Source organism: Zea mays, chromosome 1 (assembly GCF_902167145.1).
Source record: "Zea mays cultivar B73 chromosome 1, Zm-B73-REFERENCE-NAM-5.0, whole genome shotgun sequence".
In the NCBI taxonomy this organism is placed as follows: Eukaryota; Viridiplantae; Streptophyta; class Magnoliopsida; order Poales; family Poaceae; genus Zea; species Zea mays.
The window spans coordinates 93,032,330-93,048,319 of record NC_050096.1 but is presented as its reverse complement, the minus strand read 5'-3'; positions in this window follow the sequence as shown (position 1 = coordinate 93,048,319).

Below are 15,990 nucleotides of genomic sequence, written 5' to 3'. Positions count from 1 at the left end.
CTCAAAAGATACCGATTGAAATTCAATGGCGAGCTTGAGAGACATGAGAGTTCTTGGAGATTTTGCAGTGGAAGATTGTTGTCTTTCTCCGGGGACCTCATTTTCCTTACAATGAGACTATCACATGAAATAGACTTGAAAAGGTGTTAGTCTCAAAGTATTAGATTATAGAGTAACCTCCCCCTGAAGATGTGCATACAAGTTTTGAATACTTGTTGGAGACATGCACTTTGATTTGATATCAAGAGGGGCAAATTATCTATAATCCGAACTTTGGCACATATAAGTTAAATGATACAACTTGTAGAAATCAAAATTTTCAATTGATGCATCATTTACTATGGAGTGATATAGAAGCTATGTGTCGTGCTTAAATAAATATTTTAAGCCATGTAGGTTTGCTTAAGTGTATGAATTGAAAACAAGCAATCCTACCATATGATTCACCTAGTATGCATAATTTAAAACAAAGGTAAATAACAAATGTAATACTAGGCAAGAAAGGTAAACTAGATACAAGGTAAATAGATACACATATCTAAAAACAAGAGATACAATAAATCTAGTTACCTTAGTCATGGGTGGGAAATTTGGGTCCAAAATTTTCACTAACCCACTTGGCAATAAACTTGATCCAATATGATGTATCCCATGATATACATCCCAACTTTTCCAAGTCTCCAAATTTCCCGCAGACCTTCGGTCCACTCACTTCCCTTTCGGGATCCAAACCTTCTTGGTGCTTTTCATGGTTGAAATTATTTACTTTGGCACCCAGATGCGTTTGGCCCCCTTTCCTTTGTTGCCTTACTTGTTGGCCTTGATTGCTATCACCTTTCTATTCTTTTTCTTCTTGATCAAATATGGTGTAGCATCCTTTTTGTTCACCTTTTTGATGTAGGTGCTGGAGATTTTGCTTGATGGCTTTTGCTTGAGCTTTTGCTTGATGGCTTTTGCTTGAGCTTTTGCCTTTGATTATCCCCGGTCATCACCTTGCATTGGAAAGACTTGTGGCCTTCCATGTGGCATAGCCTACAAATCACAGTTTCTCCCTCTACAGGCTTGTTCACTCCCGCAGTGGTGTTATCCTGTGGAGGTCGGATTTGTTTGGCTTTGCCTTTCTTGTCATACAAAGCCTTTCCAAGGCGAGCCACTTCTTGCTTTAATTGTTCATTTTCCTTTGCAACCTCATCCGAACATGTCTCTACAACAATATTCTCAACAACGACTTGGTTGCAGGAGTTAGAATCATCAATTAAATCAAAGCAGGAAGTAGAAGCATCTTTCTTAATTATTTCAGGTATTTCAACTAAAGATGCTGCTGGGGTGCTACCAATGTTTTCTAGCTTAGTAGTTAGCTCATTATTGTGTATGCCAAGAATTTCCATTTTCTCTAGCAAATTTTCAATAGCTTCTTGGGAGCTAGCTAACTTAGCCTTAAGTTTTTCATTCTTTTTAATAAGGCTATCATCGGTAGCAGTGGATGGAGCACTAAATTCTAATAGCTCAATTTTAGTTGACAGCTCACTATTTAAGTTTGCAAAAGTTTCAAATTTTTCTAGCAAACCTTTATAATCATTTTGGGAGCTAATCAACTTATTTTTCAAAGTTTTAAGTTGAGCTTTTTGCTTAGTGCAAACATCCTGGAAAAATTCTACGGCTTCCGCAAGCTCATCTACAGAGGGCTTTCCCTCACCTTCATCATCACTACTACTTTCATCACTAGAGGATGGAATGCTTTTGTTACCTCTTGCCATAAGGCATTGGTGTGATGACCGTGATGAGCGTGATGAGGACCGGTGGCTGCGCGTCCTTGGAGGTTCATCTTCACTTGAAGAATCATCCCAAGTTCTAACACTTGTTAGCGCCTTGCCTTTGCTCCTCTCCTTTTTGGGTTTGGCCATATTTGGACAGTTGTCCCTGAAGTGGCCCTTCTCCCCACATGCGAAGCATCCTCTCTTCCTTTGCTTTTTCCAGTCAATGTTAAAGAGAAGATCCTCGACCTGCAGGGGCACACCCATTAGATTAATCTTGCGGATCATCCTCATTACCTTTCCGACGCGTCGGATTGTTTCTTCGTCCTCGGAGGATGATGTGCATGGTTGATTATCTTCATCATCATCACTTTCTTCTTCTTCCTCTTCTTCGCTTGAGGAACTTGGAGTGGGAGCCTTCTTTTTGCCCTTCCTTTCATCACATGCAAAAGCATATGGTCTTGAGAAAGTTGGCTCCTCTCCCCGACTCATTTTTCGCGACATCTCAAAAGCCGCGATTTTCCCAATCACAATGGTCGGGGTCATGTTGCTCAAGTCCTCCATGTTGTGAAGGATGGTGATGATGCTCCCATATCTTTGTTGTGGTAGCAGGGAGATAATCTTCCTCACAATGTCCGCATCACCTAGCTTATTAATGCCAATCGAATTGAGCTCATTGATAATTAGATTCAAACGAGAATACATGTCTCTAACAAGCTCATCATCTTTCATAGCAAAAGAATTATACTCATTTAAGACTAGGCAATGTTTTTGCTCACGGACATTGGATGTGCCGTCATGGAGCTCATGCAATTTTAGCCAAATCTCATTAGCAGTTTTCAAGGTAAATACTTGATTAAAAATATCCATGCTAAGAGATTCATACAAGCAATTTTTGGCTCTAGCATTTAAATGAATTTCTTTTTCCTCACTCGTGGTGGGTTTCTCGGGATTCTTGAGGGGTTTCATCCCGTCACGAGTGACTCTCCAAACACCTAGATCAACGACCTCTAGGTAACAAGCCATTCTAGCACTATAATATGGGAAGTTAGTGCCGTCGAAGTGTGGTGGCCTATGGGTATCCATTCCTTCATCTAAAAAGCGTCGGCTCTTTTAGCGGTGAAGCTAAAGCGTTTCAAATGAGCCAAACCGGCTCCGATACCACTTGTAGGAAACGGGTGACGCCTAAGAGGGGGGGGTGAATTAGGACTTCTAAAACTTTTACTAAACTAGGCCACAAATAAATCCCTAGAGCAAAACCTATGCAAATAATAAAACTAAAAAGTACAATCTAGGTTTTGTCTAAGTGTTGCTATCTCTACCGCAAAGGCTAAGTTTCAATCTATACTAAATAAATATGAATACAAGATTGAAACTTAAATGCTTAATATAAATGCGGAAACTTAAGGAGCAAAGTAGAGAAGCAAACTCTCGTGGATGACGCCGGTATTTTTACCGAGGTATCCGGAACCGCGCAAGGTCCCGACTAATCCTCGTTGGTGCCCCTACGCAAAGGGAAGCCCACGTGAGGGCCAAGCACCACGGTCGAGTAACTCCGTAGAGAGCCGCGGGCCTTCTCCACGCGCAAGTGGTGCTTCGCTTCCGGCTCCTCTCGGACGCTCCCCGCCGTCTCCACTATCGAGCTTCCGGCCGAAGCGCCGCGGGCCTCGTTCCCTCCGGTACATGGTGGCAGCCGTGATACAAACGCGGTTGTCACGGTCTCGCAAGACTCTCGCCCCACTCGGTACAATTACAACGACTCACACAAGAGCCGAGGGGTTGTGTGGTTTTACAAAACTCACTCAACTAACTAGGGTTCACCTAGAGCAAGCGCTAAAGCGGTCTAACTAACCTAAGCACTTCGCAAAGCACCTACGCTAATCACCGAGTGATTCTATTAAGCACTTGGGTGTTTGAGCTCTTGGAAATATGCACTATGTGTCTTGGTATGTTGCTTGGGCTCCCACACCTTTAAATGGCTGATTGGGTGAAGTATATATAGGCCCCAACTCAACTAGCCGTTGGAAAGCAGACTGTTGTAAGGGTGGCACACCAGACAGTCCTGTCAGCCAACGGTGCGCCAACTGTGTGCCAACGGTGCGCCAACGGTGAGCCAACGGTGCGCCAACAGTGCACCAACGCTGTGCAGCCAACGGCTAGTTCTGACACACCGGACAGTCCTATTAGCCAACAGTGCGCCAACTGTGTGCCAACAGTGCGCCAACAGTGAGCCAACGGTGTGCCAACAGTGCGCCAACGCTGTGCAGCCAACGGCTAGTTCTGACACACCGGACAGTCCGGTGCACCAACTGTGTGCCAACGGTGAGCCAACTGTGTGCCACCGGTGAGCCAACTGTGTGCCACCGGTGTGCAGCCAACGGCTAGTTCTGACAGCTAGCCGTTAGGTGCACCGGACACTGAATAGTGACTGTCCGGTGCTCACCAGTGCCTCCTCTTAGAAAACTCTGTTGGCTGTCCTGTGCGCCAACTGTGTGCCACCGGTGAGCCAACTATGTGCCACCGGTGCGCCAACTGTGTGCCACCGGTGCGCCAACTGTGTGCCACCGGTGAGCCAACTGTGTGCCACCGGTGCGCCAGCTGACAGCCCATCTTCTAGGTCTTCTGTATTTTATTCTTGGGCTCCTTTGGTCTTGAGTCTTGGACTTCTAAGCTCTTTTTATGTCTTCATTTAAGGTGTTGCATCCTCAGTGTCTTAGTCCAATCCTCTTCGCATCCTGTGAACTATAAACATAAACACTAGCAAACACATTAGTTCATAGGTTGTGTTAATCATCAAACACCAAAACTCATTTAGCCAAATGGCCCGGGGTCCATTTTTCCTTACAAAGGGCATACCTTCATCATCTCAGTGAACAAATATAAATAAGGATATATGAAATACAAAAGAATATAAATAATGATTATATAACAGCAATCTATTTACATTCTTATTTTATAAACATGGAAAAGGCATTCACAATATTTATATTACATTGATACCTTCGGCTTGCCAGAAGGTGTAGATGTGAAAACGACGTAAGAGTGATTGCCATCCAGCGTGAACAGTACAGGGGTACTGTTCATCTATTTATAGGTACGGGACGCAGCCCGAACAAAATTACATTCATGTCCCTGACATTTAATTGTAATTATAATACAAACTACTAAGGACTAGATAGACTTTTCCTCCTTAAGTCGGTATCATCCTTCGTCTTCGTCGCAATACTAAGTCGAAGCTCCTTCAGTCATAGCTTCGGCTTTTATCAACATCATCTTTGGGTTGTATCTTCATGTTGCACCTGCCTTTGTATTGTCTTGCCGAAGGTGTTTTTGCCTTGAGGACCTTCGACGGAGAAGAAGACCCCCAACAGTAGCCCCTTCGCGGTGCTAGATCGTTTTTCGTAACGAGCTCGATCCGCGAAAAACATGAAGGCTTCAGAATGCCGAAGGTCCGAAAAACACCTTCCCTGAGCTCGTTGCCGAAAAACGATTATAATATTCCAGACGCCGGACGGTCCACCGCTCAGTCAGTGCGAGCGGTATGGCGGTTCGCCTTCTCCCATGCATCACTATATAAACAGACAGGTTGGTGAGGAGTTACCACAACATTCATTGCCATCGCACAGTTGTACTGTTAAAAATTTTAACCATAGCCGAAGCTTTCTGTACTGCTTTTTCGATCAAGTGCTTCATCATTTGAAATTAGCTTTGTCTTAAAGAATCGTAAACATTGAAATGGCCAGAGTATGATCCACTACTAGGGTGTCTCATGAGGGTGACGAGGCCGAAGTGACCGAAATAATGCCAATATCAGAAGTGATGAGGCGATCGGGTCTTGTTGTGCCAGAGGGGGCTGTTGCCGAAGGTACTTCTGTTGCTGAAGCTGAACAGATCGTAGCCGAAGGAGGAAGTGAGAACGAAGATGAAGAGGACAACACTATTCTAAGTCCAATGAAACCCAGTCATATTGAATTTGGTAAATCTAATGTGACGGCAAATGACATGGTTATGATGAAGAAATTGGGCTACTTTGGGGAGGCCGAGAGCAAGCTTGTCCGGTTTGTCGGGGAAGAAGTGATTCCAGAGCCAAAAGATGATGAAATCGTAGTCTTTAAAAGCTTCTTCAGGGCAGACTTCGCTTCCCCTGCATGAGATGATTGGAGAAGTTTTAAAAAATTTTGAGATATGCTTTCATCAGCTGACACCCAATGCAATCGTTAGACTTAGTGTCTACATATGGGCTCTCCGAAGCCAGGGTATGAGTCCCAATGCCGAAGCTTTCTGCCGGGTGCACGAGCTACACTATCAAACGATGGCCAGAGCAGATGGTCTTCATAAGAACTTTAGCTGTTACAACTTTGCGTATCGTAAGGATACGAAGGCCCTGGTTCTCGGCTACCGTACCAAGTGGCCGACCGGTTGGACAAGCGAGTGGTTTTACATAAAGGCAGACGAGAAGAGAAGAGAGAAGCTAATGACTATGGTAATGAGTCCATTGAGATTGAGCTTCGGGATGACAAGGCCCTTGTGCCACATGCAGCTTGGCTCCCCATGCTAGGTAGCCGAATTAGAGTTCAGAGTGGTAGCAGCTGAAATCATCACTAGAGATTTAGTGCAAGAGTACTTGGCAAATAGAATATTTCTGACCTCTAGTGGCTGGGGAATGCCTAAGAAAAAGAAGGGGGTAAAAAGTACGAACTTGTTCGGCTCCCTTACCGATTTAAATTTGAGAAACAATTCAAGAAGCCATGCAAAGAGTGGCTAGAAATGATCGAGACAATGTGCAATGAAATTCTTAACAACTACACCAAGAAAGAGGACCAATTAATGACTGCCGCCTTTAGCACCTAGCCAAAACGAAGGCTAAATCGGGTGATGGACGCGTTAAACTTCGAATACCTAGACTACGAAAGGCTTGACAAAGGGGCCAAAGGGGTGAAAAGGAAGAGGGTTGTCAGTATCCTGAGTCAGCAAGCTGCTCGACTAGTGAAGGAAGATGAAAAAGTTTTGAAGAAGACAAAAACATCTCCTGAGCTGAAGGCGACAATCTCTAAAAGACGAAGGCTTGACACAGCGCCCTCTGCCGAGCCGAAGGTGGATGAATCAAGAGAAGAAGCTCCTTTAACGCCCTCTGCTGCCGAAGTAGCAGAAATTTTGAAGGTAATGACTGATTCCCCACACTTCAAGTTTGCCTCAAGATCTTAGCGGCTAACACATTCATCGAAGTCTGTAGGGATCCTTGCTTCTTCTTCGTCTCCTGCCATCGAAACACAAAAATAGGAAACAAATGGTGATGGTTATCCCTAACAATTTCACTACACGCTCCTCTCAGGTGGAACACAGGAACACGCTCTAATGTATCTTACCAAGCTCTTACAAGTGTCTGACGAAATACAAAGCAAAGGATGGTACAATCGGAGGCTGGTTCGTGATACTTACCAAGAGGTAGTGAAACCGCGATTGCAAGGTCAAATCTGTATTGATGAGAAGATATAGTATGTGGAGCTGTAGGACAGGCACAATATGTATGTGAATGTGGAACAAAATCGAGTGAAGATGAGCGAAGTTCAATAAGTATCCAAAGCACAAGTCACAATTGCTGGCTAAGAGATGTATCCGAGGCGTAGCACAACAAGGTTGGAACAAGGAACAATGGAACTAGCAGAATGGCAGTACCGTAAATATTGTACTAGCGAGGCCAAAAAGGCACTAGCAGGAATCACAGGTGATTCTGTTTTTCTTTTTTATATGATTTTTTGATATTTTTTTCAGCACAAGAAGCAACAAAATAGGAGCTACACCAAGTTTCACCTAAAACAGAGATCAGATGTGGTCTACAGAAAATCAGTAAGTTCTCTGAAAAGCGTGCAAGAGCTTTGACAATTTTTTTCTTTATTTTTTGAATTTTTTTGATAATTTTATCGAAACCAAACAGGCCGTAGGCGAGTTTGGCTGGCCTCAGAATGGTGTCAACAAGCTCCTGTAAAAATTTTAGATTTTTTGGACATCCGAGCAAAAAGTTATGCCCGGTTTAAGGAAGGTATCTCAAGTTATGTTTTTGGAGGCACGACTAGAAAGCGGCGGTTAGGGCAAAAATTCCCTAACTGCAATCACAACGATTAATGGGGTGGATCGACTTGTGATCTGGGTAATGGTGGATGGGATAGCGGCGTATCTGCAATCTATCTAGGGCTAGCGCGGCGGCGGCTAGCGAGGGCAAGTCGATTAATGGGTGGATCGACTTGTGATCTGGGTAATGGTGGATGGGATAGCGGCTAGCGAGGGCAGTTGATCTACGACGAAGATACAGCCTAAACCAGCAACACGACTCGACCACGGACACGAACTGAACAAAGCCAAACTGAAAACAAAATTGCAAAGGCTAAACAAGGGTTCTAGGACAGCGGAATTTCTTTTTGTATGGCAATTATCTGGAGTTATAGGATGAAAAACCTAAACTAAACTAGGGTAAGCCTGACGGTAATACCTGAGTCTTTGAATACCACTTAATAGGAACGGGGTGCCCGATCTTCCGTCAGGTGTAGCTAACTATCGATTTGGTGGAGATATCACACAGAGGATCCGGCTTCCAATGAACACGACTAGAACCCCGCAATCGCAACACCACTTCTCCTCTGGTTATCAACCGTGCGCTGCGCGATTGACCTCACCACGAGGGCTAATCCTTGCCTACGAATCGAAGACACAAGCAAGAACAAGAAAGAACACAATCTAGAATATTGCGGATGAATGATTAAGCTCACAAGTAGGGGTCTCACAAACCGATCTACGACGGCTGTTCTCGACAGATCTAACTTAAGCAAAACCCAAGCCCTAATATGGTGGCGACTACTGATTATATAAGGGTTAGGAGCGGACTCCCTTCCTGGACGCGCCCTAATGGGCCCAACAAAGATACACGGCCCAAAGGCCCATTTATGGTGTCGCAGCACCGAGATAGATTACGGACGTCAGTTTGGTCCTCCACCTTGATCCGAACGTCCTTGCTGGCCTTCCACGCCTCCAAGTCCTTCACCATGTCCTTGCTGGTCCTTTCCTTCATTCCTAAGTACAATTAATTCATTAGGTAGCACACTATTCTCAAATGCACAAGAATAAGTACATAGAAACGAGCTCACCTGCAAATTCAATTGTCTTGCGCGTGCGCGAGTAATCGGACCTTGAACATCAACTAGGGGAGTGTTGTTTGTATCCATGGTAGTGACGTCCTCATCAATATCCTTCAGTCTATAAGAATCGGGTCTTGACGAAGATACTACCAAAAAAGGGCCTTCCCATTTTAGCTGAAGCTTCCCCACTGTATCAGGGTCAGCTATCCTTCGAAGCACCAAATGACCTGGCCTGATATTTTTCAATCGAACTTTTCTGTTATGCCATTTTATTGTTTCGGCCTGGTATTTATTGATGTGCTCTATGGCCAATAGTCTGGTCCCTTCTATGGTGTCTTTTGTTACTTGGCAATCAGCTTCATCCTCCGTCAAAGCTAAGGTTCTTATTGAACCCATTCTTGCTTCTTCCGGTGTTATTGCTTCGTCGCCGAACAAAAGCTTGAATGGAGTAAACCCTGTTGACTTTGATGTAGTAGTGTTATGGCTCCAAACCACTTTTATTAATTCATCTGGCCACTTCCCTTTTGGCTAATTGAAGATTGACTTCATTATTCCTGTTATTATGATTCCATTTGCCCTTTCTACCAACCCATTTGACTCCGGGTGCCTCACTGATGCAAAGTGTATTTTTGTGCCAATTTGGCTACAAAAAGTTCTAAAAGTTTCAGCATCGAATTGAGTTCCGTTATCAACGGTGATAGCCTTTGGTACGCCGAAGCGACAAACTATGTTTTGCCAGAAGAATTTTTGCATTGTGGTCGAAGTTATTGTAGCCAAAGGCTTTGCTTCAATCCACTTAGAAAAGTATTCCACTGCCACCACGACATATTTCAGGTTGCCTTGTGCTGGTGGTAGTGGCCCTGACAAATCCAAACCCCATCTTTGCAATGGCCATGTTGGTTGTATTAGTTGGGTTAAAGACGAAGGTTGTTTCTGGTCTCTGGCACATCTTTGGCAATTTTCACATTTCTGAACTAATTCTGCCACATCTGAACCTGCCTTCGGCCAATAAAAACCTTGTCTAAAAACCTTTCCTAGCAGAGGTCTGGACCCAATGTGGGCACCACATAAGCCTGCATGTATCTCCTTCATCAATTCTTGCCCTTCGGCTCTGGACAAGCATTTGATTAATGGAGAGCAAACTCCATGTTTGTATAACTCCCCTTCTATTATCATGTAAGGTCTTGTTCTTACTTCCATTCTCTTTTTATAAGCTTCATCATCTGAAAGACAGTTGCCTTGGAGAAAGGATACAATTTCGATCCTCCAATCTTCACTATGTACGGGTGAAATTGTGAGCACTGCTCTTTTCATGAGCTCAACTGAAGGTGCTTTTATTGTTTCAAAAAATATTTCCGAAGGCAAAGGGAGCCCATGTGCCGCTGACTTAGCTAATAAGTCTGCATGCTCATTCTCTCCCCTTGGGATAGTTTTTACAGAAAAACCTTCAAAAGAAGCTTCCAACCTTCGGACTGCTTCTAAATACTTTTCAAGCTTTGGGTCTCGTGCCTTACTGCTTTTATCCACATGGCCCGAGATAACTTGCAAATCAGTCTTGAGGATTGCCCTTCTTATTCCCATCACCTTTAGTTTCCGAAGCCCCAAAAGAAGAGCTTCGTACTCGGCAATGTTATTTGTACAGCTAAAGTCTAATTTTATTGCATAACATGTTCTGACTTTAGAAGGTCCAACTAGAACAGCAGCTGCCCCTGCATCGAAGGTCCCCCAAGATCCATCGCAAAATACCGTCCAAGCTTCGGCATCTTTTGTTGCTTCTTCATCCTGAGCCCCCGACGTCCAATCAGCAATGAAGTCTGCTAACGCCTAAGATTGTATTGAGGATATGTGCACGTAATCAATGGTGAATTCGTTAAGTTCCACGACCCATTTTCTGATCCTTCCTGTAGCTTCTCTGTTCCTCATTATGTCCTTCAACGGTTGCGATGAAGGCACTATTATGTGATATGCTTGAAAGTAATGTCGAAGCTTCCTGGAGGCCATCAATACAGCATACAGTACCTTCTCTAACTCTGTGTAAATTTTCTTTTAAGGGCTGAGTACTTCGGAAACAAAGTATACTGGTGCTTGCTTTTTTACCTAGCCTTCTTGTTTCTCTTGTACAAGTTCTACACTAACCGCAACATGGGAAGCAGCCACATATAGAAGTAACGGGGCTTCTGATGAAGGTGGGGTTAGAGTTGTTAAATCTATCAAATACTGCTTCAGCTCTTTGAAGGCTCTCTGCTGAGCTGGATCCCATTGGAAGACTTCGACTGATTTCAATATTTCAAAGAAAGGTAAATTCCTCTCTGCTGATCTTGAAATGAATCTATTTAACGATGCCAGCCTTCCTGCTAACCGTTGAGCCCCCTTTTTTGAATTTGGTGGTTCCATCCGAAGGATAGCTTCGATCTTGCTTGGGTTAGCTTCGATCCCCTTTGTCGATACCAGACAACCAAGAAACTTGCCCTTCTTCACTCCGAAGACACATTTTTCTGGATTTAACTTGAGACCAGCTTGTCTGAAGTTGGCAAATGTCTCTTGCAAATCAGCAACATGGGTTTCTTGCTTTGTGCTTTTTACTATGATAACATCGATAAATGTCAGCACATTCCTACCAATTTGGGAGTGAAGAACCTTGGCAGTCATTCTGCTGAAGCTTTCTCCAGCATTTTTGAGCCCCTCAGGCATCCGAAGGTAACAATAGGTACCACTAGGAGTTATGAAACTTGTCTGTGGCTCATCCTCCTTCTTCATCCAGATTTGATGATAACCCGAATAGCAGTCCAGTAAACTCATGAGTTCTAAAGAAGCTGCTGCATCCACAAGGGAATCAATTCTTGGTAGTGGGAATTCATCCTTTGGACATGCCTTGTTGAGATCTGTGAAGTTAATACACATTCTCCATTTTCCGTTAGCTTTCTTTACCATGAGAGTGTTGGCCAGCCACTCTAGGTATGTCACTTCTCTGATGATGCCAGCACATAGAAGTCTTTTTTTTTAGGAACAGCACTTAGAAGTCTTTTCACTTCATTTCGTGCACCTTCGGCTTTATCATCGTACATCTTCCGAAGCCTCTGTTTTCTTGGCCTGAAGGACGGGTCCACATTGAGTGAGTGCTCAATAACATCTCTATTGACACCACAGAGATCGTTGGCTGTCCAAGCAAAAACATCTTTGTTGTTAAACAAAAATCTTAATAGAGTCTTTTTTGTTCATCAGATAATTGAGATCCTAGCAATACTTTTTGCTCTGCTATGTCTTCACACAAAAGCATAGGCTTCGGTTGATATGCTGAAGTAGCCTTCTCTCTTTTATGCTTATACTGCTGATAAGCTTCGGCTTCATCTATATTATGAATAGCCTTCGAATCCGTCCAACTCCCTTCAGCTATCCTGGCAGCTTCTTGACTTCCGTGTACCGCAATGGGCCCTTGTTCCGAAGGTATCTTCATGCAAAGATATGCTGGATGAAGTATTGCTTCGAAGGCATCAAGCGCCCCCAACCAATGATTGCATTGTATGGATACTCCATATCAACAATGTCAAAGACAACCTGTTCTGTTCTTATGTTGTGAACATAGCCGAAGGTAACCGGCACTGTTATCTTGCCAAGTGCTACAATCTGTCTTCCTCCAAAGCCACAAATAGGGTGTGTTGCATCATGTATCTTGTCCTCTGGCTCTTGCATTTGCCTAAAAGCCTTTGCAAAGATGATATCCGCTGCACTGCGTGTGTCCACTAGGATATTGTGGACCAAAAATCCCTTGATGACACAAGATATAACCATTGCATCATTGTGAGGATAATCCCTGAGCTAAAGGTCTTCCTGAGAGAAGGTAATTGGAATATAAGACCACTTGGACTTGATGAAGGGCCCTTGCACCCCAACATGTTGTACCCTTCTCTATGCTTCTATTTCTTCTGCCTCTTGTTGACTGGTTCAGAACTTGAGCCGCCTGTGATTGGGAGTACCAGCTTCGTAACTGAAGGTGCCATCGTCACAGTTGTGGAAGTGAGTTCACCGGAGGTGGGCGCCAATGTTGGTCCTTGTTCTCAAATGCTATACATCAAGAACAAGACAACACAATTGTTAACGATTAAAGGCCTTCGTCCTTTGAAGCATTATCTCCTTTTGGATATAATGATCTTTAGACGAAGGTCATGAAGGGCATACCTTCATCATCTCAGTGAACAAATATAAATAAGGATATATGAAATACAAAAGAATATAAATAATGATTATATAACAGCAATCTATTTACATTCTTATTTTATAAACATGGAAAAGACATTCACAATATTTATATTACACTGATACCTTCGGCTTGCCAGAAGGTGTAGATGTGAAAATGATGTAAGAGTGATTGCCATCCAGCGTGAATAGTATGGGGTACTGTTCATCTATTTATAGGTACAGGACGCAGCCCGAATAAAATTACATTCATGTCCCTGACATTTAATTGTAATTATAATACAAACTACTAAGGACTAGATAGACTTTTCCTCCTTAAGTCGGTATCATCCTTCGTCTTCGTCACAATACTAAGCTGAAGCTCCTTCAGTCATAGCTTCGGCTTCTATCAACATCATCTTCGGGTTGTATCTTCATGTTGCACCTGCCTTTGTATTGTCTTGACGAAGGTGTTTTTTCCTTGAGGACCTTCGGCGGAGAAGAAGACCCCCAACACTTTTCCTTTGGCTAAATAAAAGGCCCCCCTAAAAAAGTTCTCCCCTTAGCTGTCAAGAGGGTTTTTGCAACTTTGAATAGTGTCTCCCCCTTTTGATAGTACTTTTGAAAAACGTGGTGGTGGTGCGGTCCTTTTGCTTTGGGCCTATTAATTTCTCCCCCTTTTGCATTAAGCACCAAAAGCGAAGAAACCTTAGAGGCCTATTATTGTAACATCTCAAAATCCTAACCTAGGTTTGAAACCCTAATCTACCCCTCCCCTCTTTTCATCCTCTAATTCCAAAACTCCCTTAGATTTTTTTCCATCATATGCATACACTTTGTTTGATCACAAGCACCTCACTTAGATTTTATTTTCCAACACCTAGAATATCCACTAAATAATTTTGGGCAAAAAGAAAAAGAAACAAATGGGAAATGAGTTGAGAAGGTAAAAAGAAAAAGGAAAAGAGTTTCCCCCCTCTGCTGGGCCAATTCCGGCCCATGTCGCGGCCGCCTCCCCTCCCGCGCGCCCGCGCTGAAGGAAACGGGTGACGCCTAAGAGGGGGGGGTGAATTAGGACTTCTAAAACTTTTACTAAACTAGGCCACAATTAAATCCCTAGAGCAAAACCTATGCAAGAATCAAAACTAGAATGTGCAAACTAGGTTTTGTCTAAGTGTTGCTATCTCTACCGCAAAAGGCTAAGTTTCAATTCTACACTAAATAAGTATGACTACAAGATTGAAACTTAAATGCTTAATATAAATGCGGAATGTAAAGAGCTAAGTAAAGAAGCAAACTCTCGTGGATGACGCCGGTATTTTTACCGAGGTATCCGGAACCGCGCAAGGTCCCGACTAATCCTCGTTGGTGCCCCTACGCAAAGGGAAGCCCACGCGAGGGCCAAGCACCTCGGTCGAGTAACTCCGTAGAGAGCCGCGGGCCTTCTCCACGCGCAAGTGGTGCTCCGCTTCCGGCTCCTCTCGGACGCTCCCCGCCGTCTCCACTATCGAGCTTCCGGCCGAAACGCCGCGGGCCTCGTTCCCTCCGGTACACGGTGGCGGCCGTGACACAAACGCGGTTGTCACGGTCTCGCAAGACTCTCGCCCCACTCGGTACAATTACAACGGCTCGCGCAAGAGCCGAGGGGTTGTGAGGTTTATCTAAACTCACTCAACTAACTAGGATTCACCTAGAGCAAGCGCTAAAGCGGTCTAACTAACCTAAGCACTTCGCAAAGCACCTACGCTAATCACCGAGTGATTCTATTAAGCACTTGGGTGTTTGAGCACTTGGAAATATGCACTATGTGTATTGGAGTGTTGCTTGGGCTCTCACACTTGAGAATGGCCGGTTGGGGTGGTATTTATAGCCTCCACACCCTCAACTAGCCGTTGGACAGAAAGCAGCAGCTTTCTGTCGTCGGGTGCACCGGACAGTCCGGTGCACCACCGGACACTGAACAGTAGATGTCCGGTGCACGCCACGTCAGCCGACCGTTGGCGCCTGTAGCAGTCGACCGTTGGATCCGACCGTTGCCTTTCTGCCCGTTGGCACACCGGACAGTCCGGTGCACACCGGACAGTCCGGTGCTACAGCCAGAGAGCGCCTTTCTGCGGCCTCTCTGCGCAGACTGTCCGGTGCCTCACCGGACAGTCCGGTGCACACCGGACATCGATGTCCGGTGCGCCACCTGGCGCTGGCTGACAGCCCTTTGTCTTGGATTTCTTCGCTGATTTCTTCGGGCTTCTTTGTTCTTGAGTATTGGACTCCTATGCATCTTTTTATGTCTTCTTTTGAGGTGTTGCATCCTCATTGCCTTGGTCCAATTCTCTTCGCATCCTGTGAACTACAAACACAAACACTAGAACACTTATTAGTTCAGGGATTGTGTTGTTCATCAAACACCAAAACTCAATTAGCCAAAAGGCCCGAGGTCCATTTTCCTTACAATCTCCCCCTTTTTGGTGATTGATGACAACACAACCAAAGCAAGCAAATAATACAAGTATTTGAATGAAAATATGCAATCTACTTGCTAAGATGCATGATCGTCCCCACAATGTGATATTATGGACTTAAGCCTCCCCCTAACTCCATAATTCACTTACTTCCTATTTTTGGACCAAATAACCAAAACCACTTAAAGAGCCATTTGTAGATATAAAATTTTAAATTGGTGGTGTTTGGTGTTTGATATAGTTTTCATTGCTTTGGCCCCTAAACTTCTCCCCCTTTGGCATCAACCACCGAAAAGGAAGACATTAAAAGCATGTAGGAAGTAAAAGCTTGCCCTCAACAAGAATTGTATCAAATGATATCACTAGAAGGATATTAAATTAAGCCATGAAAGATACCACTTGGAGATCATGAAAGATACCATGTGTAGGAATTCCTCAAAAGATTACTCCCCCTAAATGAGTATTCTCCTTTGG